At 42.8% G+C, this 18023-nt stretch overlaps 1 long non-coding RNA gene across 5 annotated transcripts in view; it reads left to right on the top strand.

Moving 5' to 3' along the window:
- The window catches only part of LOC147999632 (uncharacterized), a 28116-nt gene extending 26286 nt beyond the window's left edge, over window positions 1-1830 (top strand). The window contains exon 5 of one of the 5 annotated variants that reach the window (XR_015644282.1): window positions 1156-1830. This is a non-coding gene — a long non-coding RNA (uncharacterized LOC147999632). Of the gene's footprint in view, window positions 1-708 lie in introns of all 5 variants that reach the window. The other 4 variants (XR_015644283.1, XR_015644284.1, XR_015644285.1 and 1 more) reach the window with 4 other exon arrangements.
- The last annotated feature ends 16193 nt before the right edge of the window (window positions 1831-18023 follow it).

Below are 18023 nucleotides of genomic sequence, written 5' to 3' on the forward strand. Positions count from 1 at the left end.
CACTGAGGTTAGATGATAATCAATGAATTAGAAAAGATGATAGATAGGGCTGGGAAAAAATGGCTAAGTTGAAGAGGTACCTGTAATCAAAGCATAAAGACTTGTGTTTGATTCCCAGAACCCAAGTAAAAGCAAGCACATATTTGTAACCCCAGCCCTGGTAACCAGAGAGGGCAGGAAGATAGGGGGATTCCTAGACCTCAATGACAAGTCATCCTGGGCTAGTCAAACTGATGAATTCCAGGTCCAATTGAGACCTTGCCTCAAAAATTAGGGTAAAGAATGGGTGAGGAAGATACCCAACTTCTGAACTCCATATACACGTATGCATCTATACACAACACACACACACACACACACACACACACACACACACACTGAATACATATATGCATCTCTCTCTCTCTCACACACACACACACACATGAGAGAGAGAGAATGAATGAATGAATGAATGAATGAACAAATGGACGAGTGAACAAGGGATGTTTCAGTGAAATGTGTAACACTCCTTATCAACTATACAGCTTCTCTCCTCCTATCAGATCATCATTCATTACTGTAGGTATAGGACCTGCTGTTTATGAAACATTAATATTTTACATAACTAATTATAGCTTTTATGTTAACATTACCTGAACAAGGTATGGTGCTGCTAGTAATTTTTAATTTTATACAAGTTGTGACACAACTGTTTTGTGTGTGCAGAAGCAGTGGGGATGGGATGCGGGTGAGGAGTCTAGAGGTCAACTTCAGGTGCCATGCCTCGGGAGCCATCTTTTCTCAGGAGCCATCTACATTGTTTTTTAAGACAGGGACTCTCACTGGGATCTGAAACTTACCAATTAGGCTAATTGGCAACACCAACTATGTGTGACCAATAAATCTCATTGATCCTCCTGTTCCCATCTCCCCAGTGCTGGGATTACAAAAATGAACCACCACATCCAGCTTGTATGTGGATGATAGGGACTGACCTCCATTGCTCATGGTAAATCTTCAGGCATTCTGCCACTGACTGAGCTGCCTCCCAGCCCACATTACCATCTTTTACCTTTAGAAATCAAACCACAACATGGACTAGAAAAAAGATGTTCCAGACTCTGTTTTTATTGAATTTCCCAGAGATGCATGAAACTAAGAAATATTTTCCAGGGTTATTGTGGGGAACAAGTTCAAAAGTGTCCCATGACCAAGTCAACTGAGCTACGTCTGAGCCTGAACTTGGAGTCTATAAGCTGCAGTACAGTGACTCAGTCCATCTGAGCCCTGCCCTCACAGGGGAGAGCAGGGAAGACAACACAGCAGCTGGTAGCCAAGACCATCACATGGCTCATTCTCAAAAGGAGGAGCTCAAGAAAGAAAATGTCTGTTTGATTTGGAAAAGGAAGGGGTCTTTGACATTCAAAGAACTGAGGAAATGGAGTTAACCCTCCTGAGGACGTGTCAAGAGGAAGCAAGCACAACTGCAGCCCCTCTGGGACCCTGCACTGGGCACCAGGAACCATTCCTGACCGAGAGACTGTTAAACACTGGAATGAGGTGCTCTGGAGGCTGAGGCGACCTCCACTCTTGGCAGGTTTGGATATTATTAAGTAGATTCCCATCTGCTGGAATGAAAGTCACGGGGTGAATACTGAATGACTTTCACAGACCTGGTTCAATGAAGGTCTTCACACCCCTGTGGTTAGAGGAAAGGGAGCGGCAAGTGGCTCTCCACCCACTCCCTTAGACATTTCCTTCCCTGTCAGAACAATAATGTTTTTCTTATCTTTTCTGAGAGTTTCTGTATCCTGAAGAAATTGCTACTTTGTTTGTTTTTCATAAAAAGTGCCAACTGTGTCTGGTTTTCTTTTCTTTTCTTTTTTAAAAGAGGTCTCTGCAAGGCAGATGGAAGGTTTGGGCAAAGCCATTGCTGCAGTAGCCAAACCAGAGTTTACACAGCCAGGTCTACACAGTTCTTAAAGAGAAAAAGAAAAAAATTCTAAGGCAGTGGTGGATCACAGTTTTCTATGGCAACAACTTTGGAGACTCTGTCAAACTCTGAGCTCAAGTAAGACTGCTCCTAGCATTCAGTAAAGATGCTTCCAAGAAAACCCCCAAGTTTCTCATAAACCTCTGGACTAGAACTGTACAGAGTGGAATCGCATCAAAAGAGGTAGTTTCACAAAACTGGTGATTTCATACATGCTGTAGGAGAGAGCATAGGATTTCTGACCTTGACAAAATCATCTTGGGAGGAGGAACAAGAAAAAACAAACTCGAATTTCTCTGTTGATTTATCTTCCCATAAAGAATAGCCACTTGCTCTTTCTGAGCATCAGATTCTTCATCTATGAAATGAGCATTCAAGTCTTTCCCTTATAAGGTCACCCCGTTAAGAACATGTTTGTGGGGCAAGCAATACAAAATACATATGGTGTTACTGGTGTCCTTTACCCTGTAGGTAGGGGTACACCTGAATCTCAAACTTAAATGAAAACCCCTGGGAAACAACTGGCAAAAAGATTCCCAAAACTTAAGGGACAGATCATACCCATTAAAGCCAGCAGCCATCACTTTCCATCTGTCTTCCTGTAGCTCCCTCTCTCCTGGGCATTCTGTACATTCCCAGATGCAGAAGTTGCTGTGAGACTCATTAAAGTCATTCAATTGTTCTTTCTTCCCTTCCAGAAGAATTAAGGGTGTCAAGACCCAGATGCTGCCCTAGCAGTTTCCCACATCAGGGACTCCCCCATTCTCTAGAAAGAAATGACCTTATAACCCTGTCCAACTAGAAGGCTGTTGTGGACTTCTTGAGCCAGGGTCACCTAGGGTGAGCTATATTCATAGCTGTTCCTTCCTCAGAGCTATTCTGGGAAATTGGGAATTGTGAGTTAACACACACACACACACACACACACACACACACACACACACACACACACACAGTATACACACCATGTCTGATCCACACAGAAGCATCTAGACCTGCATTCCACATCCACACTTTCTGATGCTGTGGTACTGCACTGGTTCCAATTCCAATTTGTCTCATACCAATGGGTTAGTCTAGAACTTAAGCCTCCTGTTTATAGAACTTCCCATCAGTCTGGGAAGATGGCTCAGTTGATAGAGTGTTTCCTGCACAAGCATAGCAACCTGAGTTCCATGCACACCATCCACATTAAAAAGAAACAACAGCAACAAAAAGACAAGGTGGTGTTCCTGTCATCCTAGTGGAGCTCACTGGCCAGCAGCCTGGTCTAATTATTAAGCTCTTAAGAAGTGATACTTGGGCTAGAGAGATGGCTCAGTGACTAAGAGCACTGACTGCTTTTCCAGGAGACCTGAGTTCAAATCCCAGCAACCACGTGGTAGTTCACAACCATCTGTAACAAGATCTGATGCCCTCTTCTGGTGTGTCTGAAGACAGCTACAGTGGACTTATATATAATAAATAAATAAATCTTTAAAAAAAAAAAAAGAAGCGATACTTAAGATTGGCCTCTGACTTCCACATGCATATGTACACACACGTGTACCTGTGTGAAGACACACATGTACCATCATGAACATACATATAAGACATTCCCTACTGACTGACCTACTCACTCTTCACCAACTGTTTCAGGAAGAACCTGGACATGAACGCTGCTAACATGACAATAACCTGGAATTTAGTCCTCCTAGCATGCTATGAAACAAGTGACTTTAGCCCAAATCAGGAAAATAGAGGACTTGAAGGTCACACAATTACTGATTGGCTGAACCAGGAACAAACTCAGGCTGATCACTAGCCCTGAGCTCCAGCTGCTCATAGTAGACTCTGTGAGTGTTTGGGAGGAACTAAATAATATATGCATCTTTTAGTTTTATTCATTGCTGTGACAAAATATCTGATAAAAACAATTCGAGGAAGGAGGAGTTTAGTTTGTCTCACAGTTCAAAGGGACATAGTCCGTAATGGAGCTAAAGTATGGCAATAGGATCCTGATGAATCTTATCAAACTGTACCGAGAATTTTGGTTTCTTTTAAAACAGAAATGTTGGGTGAATGTTTTTGTTCTGACCCCAGATGTGGTCTATGGGGCTGCTTCAGATTGTCCAATGCAGCTAAGTATAATCTGTCTCATGCTCTAGCAGGGGGTGTGATTTTGCCATCTGAGGGTAGTTTATGTTTACAATTCTGAGGCCTCTTTCGAGAGTATATAAATGCCAGAGCCCCTGCTGCTGCAGTCTGTCAAGTGATTGTGAGCAAAGTGACAAGAAGAAATTGGATATCCTGATGTAGAAGATGAAACTTGCCCCAAGAAACTGGATGCCCTAATCAGCATGAAGTATTTAAATGATATTTACACTCCCTTTCCCCTCTAACCTTCTTTCTTGACTACCTAATGTTAGGGCTGGGGGAAGGGGGGTTGGAAGGGATAAGGGTGGAGTAGAGTAGTAAGAAAAAGAACCCAATAAAGTAGCCAAAAAGTCTAGTTACATCACACAGCATCCAGAGTCAGGAAGAGACAAAGGAGTCCTAGTCTCAGCTTCTTTTCCTTTGGTCTAGGACCCAAGCCCATGGGGTGGACCTTCCCACTAAATTTACTTGAGCTAGAAACTCCCTCACAGGTATGTCCCAAAGTTTATCTCATGGCAGTTCATGATCCTGCCAAGTTGACAGTCATCTTTAACCGTCTGGGTGTGTCTGCCTCTTACCTGTGGAGTGAATGTAAGGTTTCATCTCCTCTGACTTGCAGAGCCATTTCATCTGCACAGGCCCAAAATTTAGGCAAATTCTGCATTTCTCAGGAAGGAATTTTTTCTTTTATTTGACATATCTGTTTCCAGAACTGCAATGGACCTCCTTAGTGGGGCAAGAATGAATCCCACAGGAACTGAAAACTACTGTGGGGAGTTTGTCACCAGAACAGGACTTCATCTTACCCAGAGATGCCACTTCTGGACTCTCACTCTGAACAACCTGGTATGGATAGTATTTGAAAGATCCTTAGGACTGTGCCAAGCATCAGCTTAATATCCCATCTGGACTCCCAAATACTGGAACTTCCCAGATAGCCTCTACCTCCTCCTGCTGGTCAACCTCCTGTTTAGATCTGAAAGCCATCCCATGAGCAACTCAGCTTTCCTGACTCAAGCTGAGGACTATGTCAGGTGCAAATTGATATCTGATGGCATTCTGATATGTTCAGTATACATGAATAACTGTGCCCCAGAATCCCCATAAGTATTGAGGACCAGTGGTTACTCGTTGCACTGTGGAATTTTGAGTTTACAGACAGTGCTAGCTTTGCCCTAGATGCCTTAGAAACCTATTTTCTGAAATCCTGGCACCTCCAAGTATTGAAAACTCCAGGGTCACACTTAGGTCTGCCCTGTGTGTGTAGGGGAAAGGTAGGGTTCTAGAACCCCTCTGCTTTGCTTTTGGTTTTCACTACTGTGCTGAAAATTGAACTCAGACTCTTGTACATACCATGCAGGAACTTTTATGCTGAGCTTAGCTCCTCTTATTTTAAAGGAAATTTATATAGACAAATTATAAAATAACAAATATCCCAATTTATAAATACCACATTCTATATTTAGTGCATACTGACAAATGTGTGTCTTGGGTGTGGTAGTACACAAAAGCTCTTGAGAAGCTAATAGATGAGGACTATAACTAGGCCAGACAGGGCTACATAGTAAGTCCCCATCCCCCAAAACCAAATAAAAGAAAATCTATATGCACCATGAGTCATGCAATATAGATGACTTAATAATAATCTGCTATTTTTAAATAATCATGAATTATAAATATCTTCCTATCTTCTACATATGCTTCTATATCACCATTGCATTCAATGACTGGTTCATTACCACATGGACACACCTTAACTCTACTCCACACGCCCATCATTAACAGGTAAAATCATCCTGGTATGCCATATATTACCCAATCTTAACAGCTAAAGACAGCCAGCATTTGTTATCTTGTAGGCAGACCATTGATGATTCTCTGGCCCAAGAGGTCTTGTGATGCCATAGGTGTTGGCTGAAATATTTGTCACCACAAGTCTTGAGCAGAGACATCTGCCTCCAAGCTCACACAACATGTGGTTATTGCCGGGCTTGGAGAGTTTCTGACTATTACCTGGGGATGCCAATTCCTCCTCATGTTGGATCTCTCTGTATGTCCACTGTAAGTAGGAGGCTTCCTCCTGAATGTGGATCCTAGGAGATATTGTGAGACTTGTACCCAAAAACAAAGACAATTCTTTTATGCCCTAATTTTGTAAGTGGCATCCCATCATTTTTGCTGTATTCTTCTTTGATAAAGGTTAGTTGTGGAAGACTGGGAAGGTAGTAGTTGTTAAAGTGATTGCCTTCAATGCACAAGGACATAAACTAAATCCTCAGCCTTAAATAAAAAGGCCCAATGAGTGATGCATGCCTGTAATCCCAGCACTGGAGAGAGGGAGGCAGCCAGATAGATTCCTGGTACTTACTGACCAGCTTGGCAAGCCTAATCTGTGAGCCCCAGTCCTAAGAAGACCCTCACCTTTAAAAACAAAGTGGACAGCTCCTGAAAAATGACATCTAATGCTGTCTTCTGACCTCCCAACACTCATGAACACATGTGTATATGAACGAACACACACACATACACACACACACACATACACACACACACGAGAGTACTTATGGAGAAAGACCCACACTCAAGCAAGAAGGACTCAAAAAGACAGTTTAAGAAATGAGGGTTAAAGAGGATCGTCAAATACTAACAGGGAAATTGTTCTTTTGTCGCCATAGAGGAAACTTGACATTTTCAGACAGTAGATACCAAAAGAGCATACTTGCTGTGGCAAACTGGTTTGAATTGCAAACAAAAAAAAAACAAACCTGTACATAGACTGTATGAGTGTTTTGTCTGTGTGCTGTTGGATTGAATTAGGCTGATTCCACAGCAACACACATCCCCACTGCCTCCAACAGAGCAATCCTTACTCCAGCCATTCATATATCCCACAGGCTGACAGACCACAGCAGCACAACCACACTCAGCCAACCCTCGGCTTCCCCAGGCCTTCAGAGGCTGGGGTCCAGCTTCTCCCTTGCAGTCTCTTTGGTCTCAATCCAACAACATAGAGTACTCTTATCTCCCCTGTCTCCCTCCCTACCTGTAAGCTCCATTCCCCATCCTCAATACTCACATTGAGGCAAATGTTCCTCTGTCCTTCCTAGCTTCCTCTCTGAGTCAACCATTATTGCAGCAGACCCCTGAATCCTTAATGTGGTCTGAGGACCTTAGGATCAAGAAGACTGAAAGAGGGAGATGTGGAATAGGGAACAGTGTAATATAAAGGGGGATGTTGACTTCCAGGTAGACAGTGTATCTCATGTGTCAGAGAAACGGTGAGAAACATTCAGGAAAACATTAAGAAATGAATTCAGAGCGGGGCGTGATGGTATAGTGCTGTAATTTCAGCACTCATGACTGGAGGAAGGAGGTTAGGAGTTCCAGGGTCATTATCGGCCTCCTAGAGACTTTGAGGCCAGCTTGGAACACAGGAGACTTTGTGTCATTGAGGCAAATCCCAATTAAGGTTAGGTTGAGTGAGGCTTAAAGAGGAAGAAACATTACCTACACATGACCAGCAAACTCTAGCTAACATTCCAGCTGAGATACTATCAGCAGTTAATGGCTGGTGGGAAACAGGAGACTCATTTTTCTTCAGTGGTGTAGCCACTCTTAAGTTGCCTATAACCCAGTAAATAACCCTATACCCACACACGTGCAAATAACCTCAATGAGGTTAAAATGAGAGATGAGGGTAGGGAATGTGGGTAGGAAAGAGGGGTCCAGAAGGAGTAGAAAGGAGAAGCAAGGAAAATAGGGGGTAAACATGATTTTAAAAATCATAGACATGTATAAATAATAAGTCAAACATGACAGCTTTAATCCCAGTGCCGGGGAGATAGAGTCAGGCAGATATGGAACCCACTGATCAGCTGGTCTAGCCAAATCAGTACCCTTCACAACCCATTAGAGACCTTTCTCAAAAAAATAAAGGTGGAAGGGCCTAGAAATGTCTCAGAGGGTTAAGGTACCGGGCCAAGCCCGAGGACCTGAATTCAAGCTCCAGGATCCACATGGTGAAAGAAGAGAACCAGCTCCCACAAGTTGCCTTCTGACGTCCACATGCATAGACATGCATACAATAAATAGTAAATAAAATATAAAAATATAAAAGTGGAGAAAGAGAAAAAAATGACAGCCCTCTAGTCTCCTTCACAAATCTGAATGTACAATACACACAGGCACATGAGGTTAAAAAAAAAAAAAAAAAAAAAAAAAAAAGGAAAATTCAAGAACGGGATATTCGGGGTCAAGGCTAAAACCCAACCCTTCCCAGAATGATGATCAGAGAGAACAAATCCAGTCATAATGGAACATGTAGGAGCTCATGATCCCACCCACAGCAGCTACACATTTTGTGTCCCTTTCCTTTTATGAGGTAAATGTTTGGCCTTTATTAGCTCACTTAGTTTAACAATGATGTAAACTCTCTGTTCAACCTGAAACACAGAGATTGATTAAAAGCTATGTTCAGTGACTAGAATGCAGTACAGTGATGAGTGTTTGCCTAGCACGGACCATGAGGTCCTGGATTCCATCCCTAGGACTGTCAAAAAAAATGTTAAGACCTCTGCAGTAGGAATCCAGACATACAGGAGTGAGTTCTGACTTCCCTGGTCCATCACTTTCTGCATAGTGTGGGCCCCTTGATGTGGAGGCATAGATAAGTGTAACAGTCTAGAAAGGCAGGTTTCTCTATGGCTTAGAACACCAGTAACAATTCAGACACTGATTGCTACAGTGGCTTTAGCAACAGGCAGCTCAGAAAGCTTGCTGGCTGCTCCCAGCAAAACCTGACAGGACAGCCACACCTAAGAACTGGCCTGTGCCTCAGGACAAAGTGGACAGCCCTGCAGCTGCATGACCTTTCCCTGACTACTCTTTCGGGCATTGTATGTGTACGTGCACGTATGTGTGTGTATATGCACAGGACAAAGCTTCACCTCAGCTGTCAATCCTCAGGCACCAGCTATCTTTTTTGTTTCTGGTTTTGAGCTTGGCACTAACCAAGTAGGCTAAACTCATTCCCAGGGCGCCTCCTATGTCTGCCTTCCCAGGTGTGATTGGAGGTACGTACCACTACAGTCAGCTTTTCACACAGGTTGAGGATTAAACTCAAGTTCTTTTGTTTACAAGGTGAGTACTTTACTGCCTGAGCTACCTGCACAGCATTCCTAGTTGTTTTCCAATGTGACGACGGTCTGTTGAGTACTAGGAAAAGCTGGGGTACTGTCTTTAGCTGTGGTCTTCCCAACGCTTCTCAACCATGCTGTTAAAATAGCACATTCACTCAGAAGGAAAGGACACATGCTGCCGTGCATGATTAAAGTACCATGTGTGTGGGTGTCATGACAAAAGTGTGGGGCTGTGTTGACCTGCATTCAGGTGGCTAGCACAGTGACATCAGTCAGGATTTCAGGCCTTGAGGTATGCACAGACAGCTATGATGAGGTCATGCTGAGACACCCCCTCTCCTTTTTGCTTCCCACTTTCAGGGTACTTGTGCCTCAGTTTCCCCACACTGCAGCTGTTTACTGAGACAAATCCTCTGGTCACTTTCCTCCCTCCACTTCATGATAGAGAAGAGATATGTTTCAATTCAGCTTGGCCTGTGCATCTCTAGTTCGTTAGTCAAGATTTAAAATAGTTTACCTTACATCCTTATTAGGTCTTTCAAGCTCCTCCCCACCTGGGTCTTACTGCCTCCTCGCTGTCTACAAGTCTCCAACTGTGAACATCACACACCTGGCTCCAGCACTGTGCTTCCCTTTTATCCTTTAATTAGAATTTACCTTCAAACCCTCCAAATATCCTCCCTGAAATCTTCAAGTTTTATCACCAGCCTTTGCCGTAATTCACTCCCTCTCACATTACATCCTTCTCCCTTCAGGAAGTCAAACGAAGGCCCGTTAATGAGGCTCTCTCGCTATTCAGTTAGTTTATTAGATATGTTTTAGAAGCTAACATTCACCCCAAACACACAGCCTATTTTGTAAGCAAAAAACAAAAAACGAAACAACAAAAAACACAAAACAACAAGAACAACAAAAATCCAGCTAATTTGTGTAGGATGAAGTTATAGACACAAAACAACCACAGCTCTCATCTTAAAAGTGAGTAAGAGATAATTTATTCTGTAGCCATTTTGAGTGACCACGGCCTAGGAGCACAGGTTTAAGTTACCCCAGATTCCTTTTTCCAGCATGGAAGCAGTTTCATGGGATTCTATGGTTTTACAGAACAAAGAAAGCCATAAAATCAAGGCAAGTTTAAAATACATTGGTGGGTACATCAGAGAAATGGCTTCAGAAAAACAGGGGAGCTGCTCTATAACCCCAAGCTGGTGTCATTAGCTTTTGGGTTAGAATGCCAGTGTTCTGCTAAGTTGATAGATTTTTGAAAGGTTTTCATCTGCTAATCACAGAGCTTGGTTCTGACAAAGAGGTGGACAAGGAATGGGCTATGGGAAAGATACTAAAACTCGTCCAAAATAAAGTAATTAGCCTCTGGACCAGCAACACTCCAACCTCTCCACATGACTGCACTTTTAATTAGTCTGCAGACACCACTTCTTTCTAGGAACTCTCATTCACAAAATAAGACAGAGTCCACCTTCATTTAACCTCAGAGTTGATCCCAGTGGAAGGAAACCAAAGTCCTATAAATTGAGTCTCCACTTTTACAATAACCTCATGTTTGATTTCAATAGTGCCTTATACTTTTTCTGTAATAAAAATTAAAAATAGAAATGTTGGTGATTGCACAATTCTTTAAGGAACAATGCCCAGACATAAAGCAATAACTGACTATTATTGATCTCCCTATGAAAGAGAGCTGGCCATGAGCAGAGCACTCTGACCAGAAGAAAGTACACATGGGTTGTGCCATAGATATCACCTCAGAGACCACCAGAACTGTCTCTGCCAGGCCCTGGGTGGACATTTGCTTGTCCACTTCTTCACCTGCACTTCCTGGTTGCCCCCTGTCTCACTCATTGCTCTATTGCTGTGAGAAGTCACCAAGGCAACTTATAAAATAAAGTATTTAATTGGGGGCTTGCTTATAGTTTCAGAGGGTAAGTCTGTTATCATGAGGGCACAAAGTGTGGTGGCAGCAGGTAGACAAGATTCTGGAGACGTAGCTGAGAATTCACATCTGACCCAAAAGTTGCAGACCTAGAGAGAAACATTGGGCCTGTCACAGACTTTTGAAACCTCAAGGCCCATGCTCAGTGTTATACTTCCTCCAACAAGCCCACTCCTCCCAATCCTTCCCAAACAGTTCCACTAACTGGGGATTAAGCATTCAAAACGAGGGACCTATGGGCACCATTCTTATTCAAACAACCACACTACCCTGACCCTCCAAAAAGGATAGGGAATTCATCTCCATGAAGCAGCTCTAGTATTCAGAGGTAAACACGCACAGGCAGGGCAAGAGACTGAGCCTATCTATCAACTCTAAGGAACTCCTGCAGATGAGAAATGAGTGTTCAGAACAATCATTTGCCTGGACCTGAGATATATCCTCATTTATGAGATCTCATTGACTGAGAATCTGACAGTCTGACATTGGGTAATTCACAAGCTAGTATACGTCAGTTATGAGGAACAGTTTCCCTTTAATAACTAAGTTCTGATGAAAAATAAGAGTGCTGTAAGATGGAAATCACAAAAAGTCATATAGACATAGATATAGATACAGATATAGACATAGATATAGATACAGATATAGACATAGATATGGATACAGATATAGACATAGATATAGATACAGATATAGACATAGATATAGATACAGATATAGACATAGATATAGATACAGATATAGACATAGATATAGATACAGATATAGATATATTCTAAGCAGGGAAGAAAGAGACCTGAAGTAGTGGGGAAAGTATGGACTCAGTCATCAGCCCTATAACCACCCTAGACTAGGAGGCTTCCCATCTCAACACATCACTGTATCTATTCCAACATCACCAACCCAGTATCTCCTATTGTCTCGGAGCTCATGCACATCACTGCTCTTCTGAAATATGTCATCAGCTGATTCAAGTTTCTTTCTTTCATCCCTTTCTTTTGAGGGTAAGGGTAAGAGGAATTCAAAGTGGCCTCAAACTTCCTGTGTAGCCCAAGATGATCTTGGGCTTCTGATACTTCTCCCTCCAACTCCTCAGTACTGGAATTGTAAGTGTGCACCACTGTGTCTAATTTATTCACTGCTGGGGATTGAACCCAGGGCTTTGCATGGAAGGCAAGTGCTCTCTATCAGCAGAGACACATTCCCCTGGCCTATTCAAAACTATATCAAATAGATCATGATGGCACACTGGTAAATATTAATCAAGCCAAAACGAAAATATTAACATAGGTGTTAATGAGGTTCAAATGAGGAAATAGGTGTGGAAGTTTCTATAGAATTCTAACACACAAAGTTAATCATTACAATTTGATTCTAGTCAGTATTGTTGCCTGGCAGCATCTAAGGCAGTGGTTCTTAGACTTCCCAATGTTACACCTCTTTAATACAGTTCCTCATGTTGTGGTAACGTCCAACCATAAAGTTACTTTTGTTCTACTTCCTAACTGTATTTTTGCTACTGTTATGAATTGTAATGTAAATATCTGATATGCAGAATATCTGATATGTGGCCTCTTCAAAAAGGTCATTTGACCCCTCCCTAGGGGTCATGACCCATAGGTTGAGAACCACTGATCTAAGTGCTTCTTACTCTTGTACTCATCCTACTAGCTGTCCTATGAGGAAGGAATTTGGATTCTTTCCACACTGGATGGCTAACACCAGAATCTAGAAAAATCAAATGGCCCAACAGCAAATGTCCAATCCACCATGGGTGTGACTCTAAGACCCCCACATCCCACAATTGTGAACATTAAGCCACAACATTCCCCTGATTTATTTGAAAAGAAGTCCAAATGTGTTGCTACTAGGGGAGCCAGATTCCCTACCATGTTGGCAAGCCCTGTGGAATTCAGCTTGACAAGGACTGTGAATGAAAGGCTTTGCAGCTCAGAAATGGGTGTGCGAGTCCATCCTTTCAAACATTCATCCACTAAGAGAGATAAAGTAGCATTCTGAAAATTAATTGCTAACCTACCATAGCATATGAGTGTGTACACACATGCGTACCCTTGCTGATGCTCATGTACATTTATGCATGCACATGTGGAAGCCAGAGGCAAACTCAGGTGTCATTCTTTAGTGCTAGTCACTTTAGTTTCAGATAAAGTCTCTTACTGGCCTGGAGTTCAACTATAGGCAATGCTGGGTGACTAGGCACACATGTGGTGCACATACACAGAGCCAGACAAAACACTCGTATGTATAAAAATTACAATATTCGACTCAATGTGTGTAGGGCATTGGATGTGTGCATGCACCCACAGATACACAGACTCCAAAGGAGAAGGTCAGGTGTGCTCCCCTATTATCCTCCCTCTCATTTTTTGAGATAGAGTCTCTCAGTGACCCTGAAGCTCTTTGGTTTGGCTAGGTTAGCTGGCCAATGAGTTCCCATGATCCACCCATATTAGTCCCCTAAACTTGAGATTCCAATCATGCCCTGCTTTTTAATGGTTGCTGGGTATTTGAACTCAGTTCCTCATGCTTATGAAACAAATCCTCTTACCCATCTTATCGTGTTTTGCCCTTTTATTGCTTCAATAAACACTCTAACCAAAATCAATGTGGGCAGGAAAGGGTTTCTTTCATCCAGCTTACTGTTCATGCAGGAACTGAAACAGAGACCATAGGGAAATGTTGCTTACTGGCTTGTCTCCATGGCTTGCTCAGCTTGCTTACATATATACCCTAGGGTATACCAGGCCAAGGATAGCATAACTGACAGTGTGCTGGGTCCTTTCACAAAAATCATTAACCAAGAAAATTCTACAAACGTGTCACAAGACAATCTGATGGAGGCATCTTCTCAGTCGGGTTTCCCTCTTCCCGGATGACCCTATCTTGTGTCAAGTTGACAACCCACCACACCATCTTCCCCAGCCCCTCAGTGGCTTTTTTTAGTTGGGTTCTAGAGATCAAACTCAGTTCTTCTGCAAGCACTTTACCCACTGAGCCTTCTCACCAGCCCCACAGTTGCATTTGAACTGTAAAAGTGTGTGCCCAGATGAAAGATCAGCTAGAGAGAAGGCGTTTCCTCCTCCCTCTGCCTTTGTTTATGGTCAGTTTACCCAGACCTGGTTCTTCCATTCATTGACTCCCCACACTCATTTTAGTTCCCATTTTACTTTGCTGCTGCTTTTTTTTTGTGCAAACTTTTCAACTCTACTTCTTATGCTACCACTCATTGATGATTTAATTATAAATGCTTAATGTCTCGAGCTAACTAATGAAATAGTCTTGTAAAAATAAAACCAGGAACTGAGAAAGAGAGGTAGCTGAGGGCAATCTCCTGCCAACCTGAGTTCTCCCCCATTAAGCAACCACACAAAGACACCTCAATCAGATCACTTAATGCACTGCTTTAACACTCTTCCTAATCACCTGCTTAATAAGGAATAATGCTTATTAAATTAACCCTTAATGAGTTTCAAAATGGGTGAGCAAATAATAAGAGGTAAATGAGAAACCTGAGAAAAAGAAGCAATGAGGCAGACTACCAGACTATGGTTCTGCTCTACTCTATACATTATTCTCTGTGTTATATACAACCATACATTGTGTTTAGCATTCAGTACCAAAGATCACCCTGTCCACGTGACATTTGTAGCATCTATATGATGTATAGACTTATGCTATAGGATTATGAATCATGTTATATAATAACAATGTTATGTGTGAGATGTGTATAGTACTCAGGCATCTTTTTTTCATTTTCATATGAGTAGTTGTGAGTCTGTGTATACACTTTCATGTGTGAGTGACATGTATACATGTGGAGTCCTACAAAGCTGATATCTGGAATCATCCTCAATTTCACTTCCATTTTGTTCACCAAGTCAGCATCTCTGAGTCAAAAGAGCTTGCCAGTGTGACTAGTCTGCTAGAGATTGCTCTAAGGGTCTCCTGTCTCTGCTCGCACACTCTCTCTCTCTCTCTCTCTCTCTCTCTCTCTCTCTCTCTCTCTCTCTCTCATTATTCCTTCCTCAGTTGCAAGCAGAAGTGCTTCATCAAGGGGGCATGGCAGTGTAGAGTGGAATGGCATTGAGGGGACTTCCACTGGGACATGGTTGCTTCCAATAGCAGATCTGGCATGGGTAAGATCTACCTTGTCAGCCATCCTGCCCATTGCTTTGGATAGATTAGCAAGCTGAGTGGCTTCTTGGCTCTTTGTCTAGGAAGGACTGTCATGTGACTGCTCAGGCCTTCAACTGCAGCAGTCAGCTTTGCCACTGCAGATTCAAGCTGGGAGACTTTGATCTGTAGTTGAACAATGAGCTCGTTGTCAGTTGTAGTGATGGTCTTGAACTCCTCACTTGACATTGTCTCCTTGCCTGTCCTGACAAACAGCCTTGTCCCAGAAGTGGATATTCCTTGGACAGGTTCCTCCACAGACATGCCCATCATCCTGTCTGGGAGCTTCCGTATCAGAGATTGCTCCTTTGTCTGGGTCTTCCTCTTTGCAGGGTTGGTCTGGTCACCAGAAGACATTGCAGCATCTGATCAGTTCGTTAAGGCAGAGCTTTGTCAGGATTCATGGATGCTTTTTATAGCATCGGTTCCCCGTCTCTGCTTTTTAAAGCTGGAACTACAGGTGGGCAGTCACACCTATCCAGAATTTGCATGGGTCTAAACTTTGTTTCTCAGGCTTTTGTGGTAAGCGCTTGGCCACTGAACTATTTCCCCAATACGCACAGCTTAAGTCAGAAGAGTAAAACCTCAGCATGAAGATCTTGCTGATTTCTACTGGCTGGTTAAATCATGTACCCAGGTGTATGTATTTCACAGGGCATCTCTGTGAACCCAAAGCTCACCAATTTTGCTAGGTTTTCTGGCTAGCAAGCTCAAAAGATCCATTTGTCTTTCCTGCACTCCACACTGTTATTACTGGCACATGTGGCTGTGCTTGATTTTTTTTATGTGGGTGCCAAGGATTGGAAACCAGATCTTCATGCTTGCACAGCATAGCCACTGAGTCATTCCCTTAGTTCCCTGTTTGCTGTTTTCTTAATAGGTTTTATTTCACATATACCTTGAATATTACAGAACCAAGACTCCAAAGGCACATGAGAAAATATTGAAACATGAGTTTATAGAACAAGCCCATTTCTACCTGTACTTTAAGGATGCTGAATAAGGGGCTTTATTTAGACTTAGCTTTCTGTTTATAGGATATGGAAGTTTTGTAGGTGTTTCTATGGTTCCTAGTGTCCCTAGAGGTACATGTGTCAGCCTATGATATCACTGGGAAGTAGTGAGATCTTTACAGGACATGAGGCCCAATGAAAGGAAGTAAGTCATTAGGGATATGTTTTCCAAGGGGTTATCAAAATACATGTTGCCTCTCTCCACTTTTTAGACAACATAAAAGGACCCACCTTGGGGCTGGGGATTTAGCTCAGTGGTAGAGCGCTTACCTAGGAAGCGCAAGGCCCTGGGTTCGGTCCCCAGCTCCGAAAAAAAGAACCAAAAAAAAAAAAAAAAAAAAAAAAAGGACCCACCTTGCCCGCAAGTGCACCTGTCATGATGATTTGCCTCATAGCAACAGGCCAAACAACTGTGGACTATCTCTGAAGCCATGAGCCTAAGTAAACCCTTCCCTATTTAAGTTTTTTTCAGGTATTCTGTCCCAATGACAGGAATCCAGCATTTAGGACTATATGTTTGGTGTCCTTTTGAAAGACAGGGGATGCTTGGCTACTATCAGTGAAGATGGAAGGACAGGTCTCCTCTTCCCTATCTCCATTACAGGTAACTTAGACTAATTAAGTTCTAAGCTGACACTAATGAGCAGAGGGATGCAGGGGAGCTCTGACTTGGGCATTACATAGATTCCTCTTCCAGGGGTCAGCAGAGCAGTGGCAACCTACTTTGTTCTGCTGGGCAAAACCAAATGAGTCACATGCTAGCAAAAACCCATCAGCATGGTTTTAAGCATATACTGAAGTTTGGTATCTTAGAGAAGTTGTAAATACCCCACAACCTATTTTCTTTCTAGCTACCCAGCTTCTCCAGTTCCTACCCATCTCCTTCCTGTTCCCATAGAGATGTCAAGAGTGCCTAGCATCAGCTTATCAGGTCCTCTCTGCCTAAGTTCAGGAAGAGTCCATTTCTCTTATTTAAAACCAATTTACTGGGACTAGGGATATATCTTAGTTGGGACAGTGTTTATCTAGCACACACAAGACACCAGGTTTGATCCCCAATATTACATAACCAGTACGGTGGCACGTACCTGCAATCTCAGCATTTTGAAAGCAGAATGCAGGGAGATCAAGAGTTTAAGACCACCTTCAGCTACAGATCAAGTTCAAGGCCAGCCTGGGATACATGAGACTAGCTCCAAAAATGTAAACAAGGGTGCCAGGGAGATGATACAGTCAATAAAGTACTTACCATCTAAGCACGAGAAACTTGAGTATCCACATAAAAAGCTGACATGGTGGTAGGTGCTTATAATCCCAGAACTGTGGAAGTGGGTAGGGCAAGGCATGCATGGAGCTTGTTGTCTGGCTAGACTGGCCTATTAGGTGAGCTACAGGCCAATGAGCAACCCTGTCTGGATGGAAGGAAAGAAGGAGGGAGGGAGGGAGAGAGAGGGGGGAAGGAATGAAGGGAGAGAGAGTGGGGGGAAGAGGTGAAGCCTTCCTCAATAACAACACCCAAAGTTGCACTCTGGCCTTGAGACACCATACCCCACATGAACATGAACACACACACACACACACACACACACACACGCTTAATAATACTCCACATGAAC

This window comes from Rattus norvegicus, chromosome 19 (genome assembly GCF_021556685.1).
Source record: "Rattus norvegicus strain SHRSP/BbbUtx chromosome 19, alternate assembly SHRSP_T2T, whole genome shotgun sequence".
Taxonomy (NCBI): domain Eukaryota; kingdom Metazoa; phylum Chordata; class Mammalia; order Rodentia; family Muridae; genus Rattus; species Rattus norvegicus.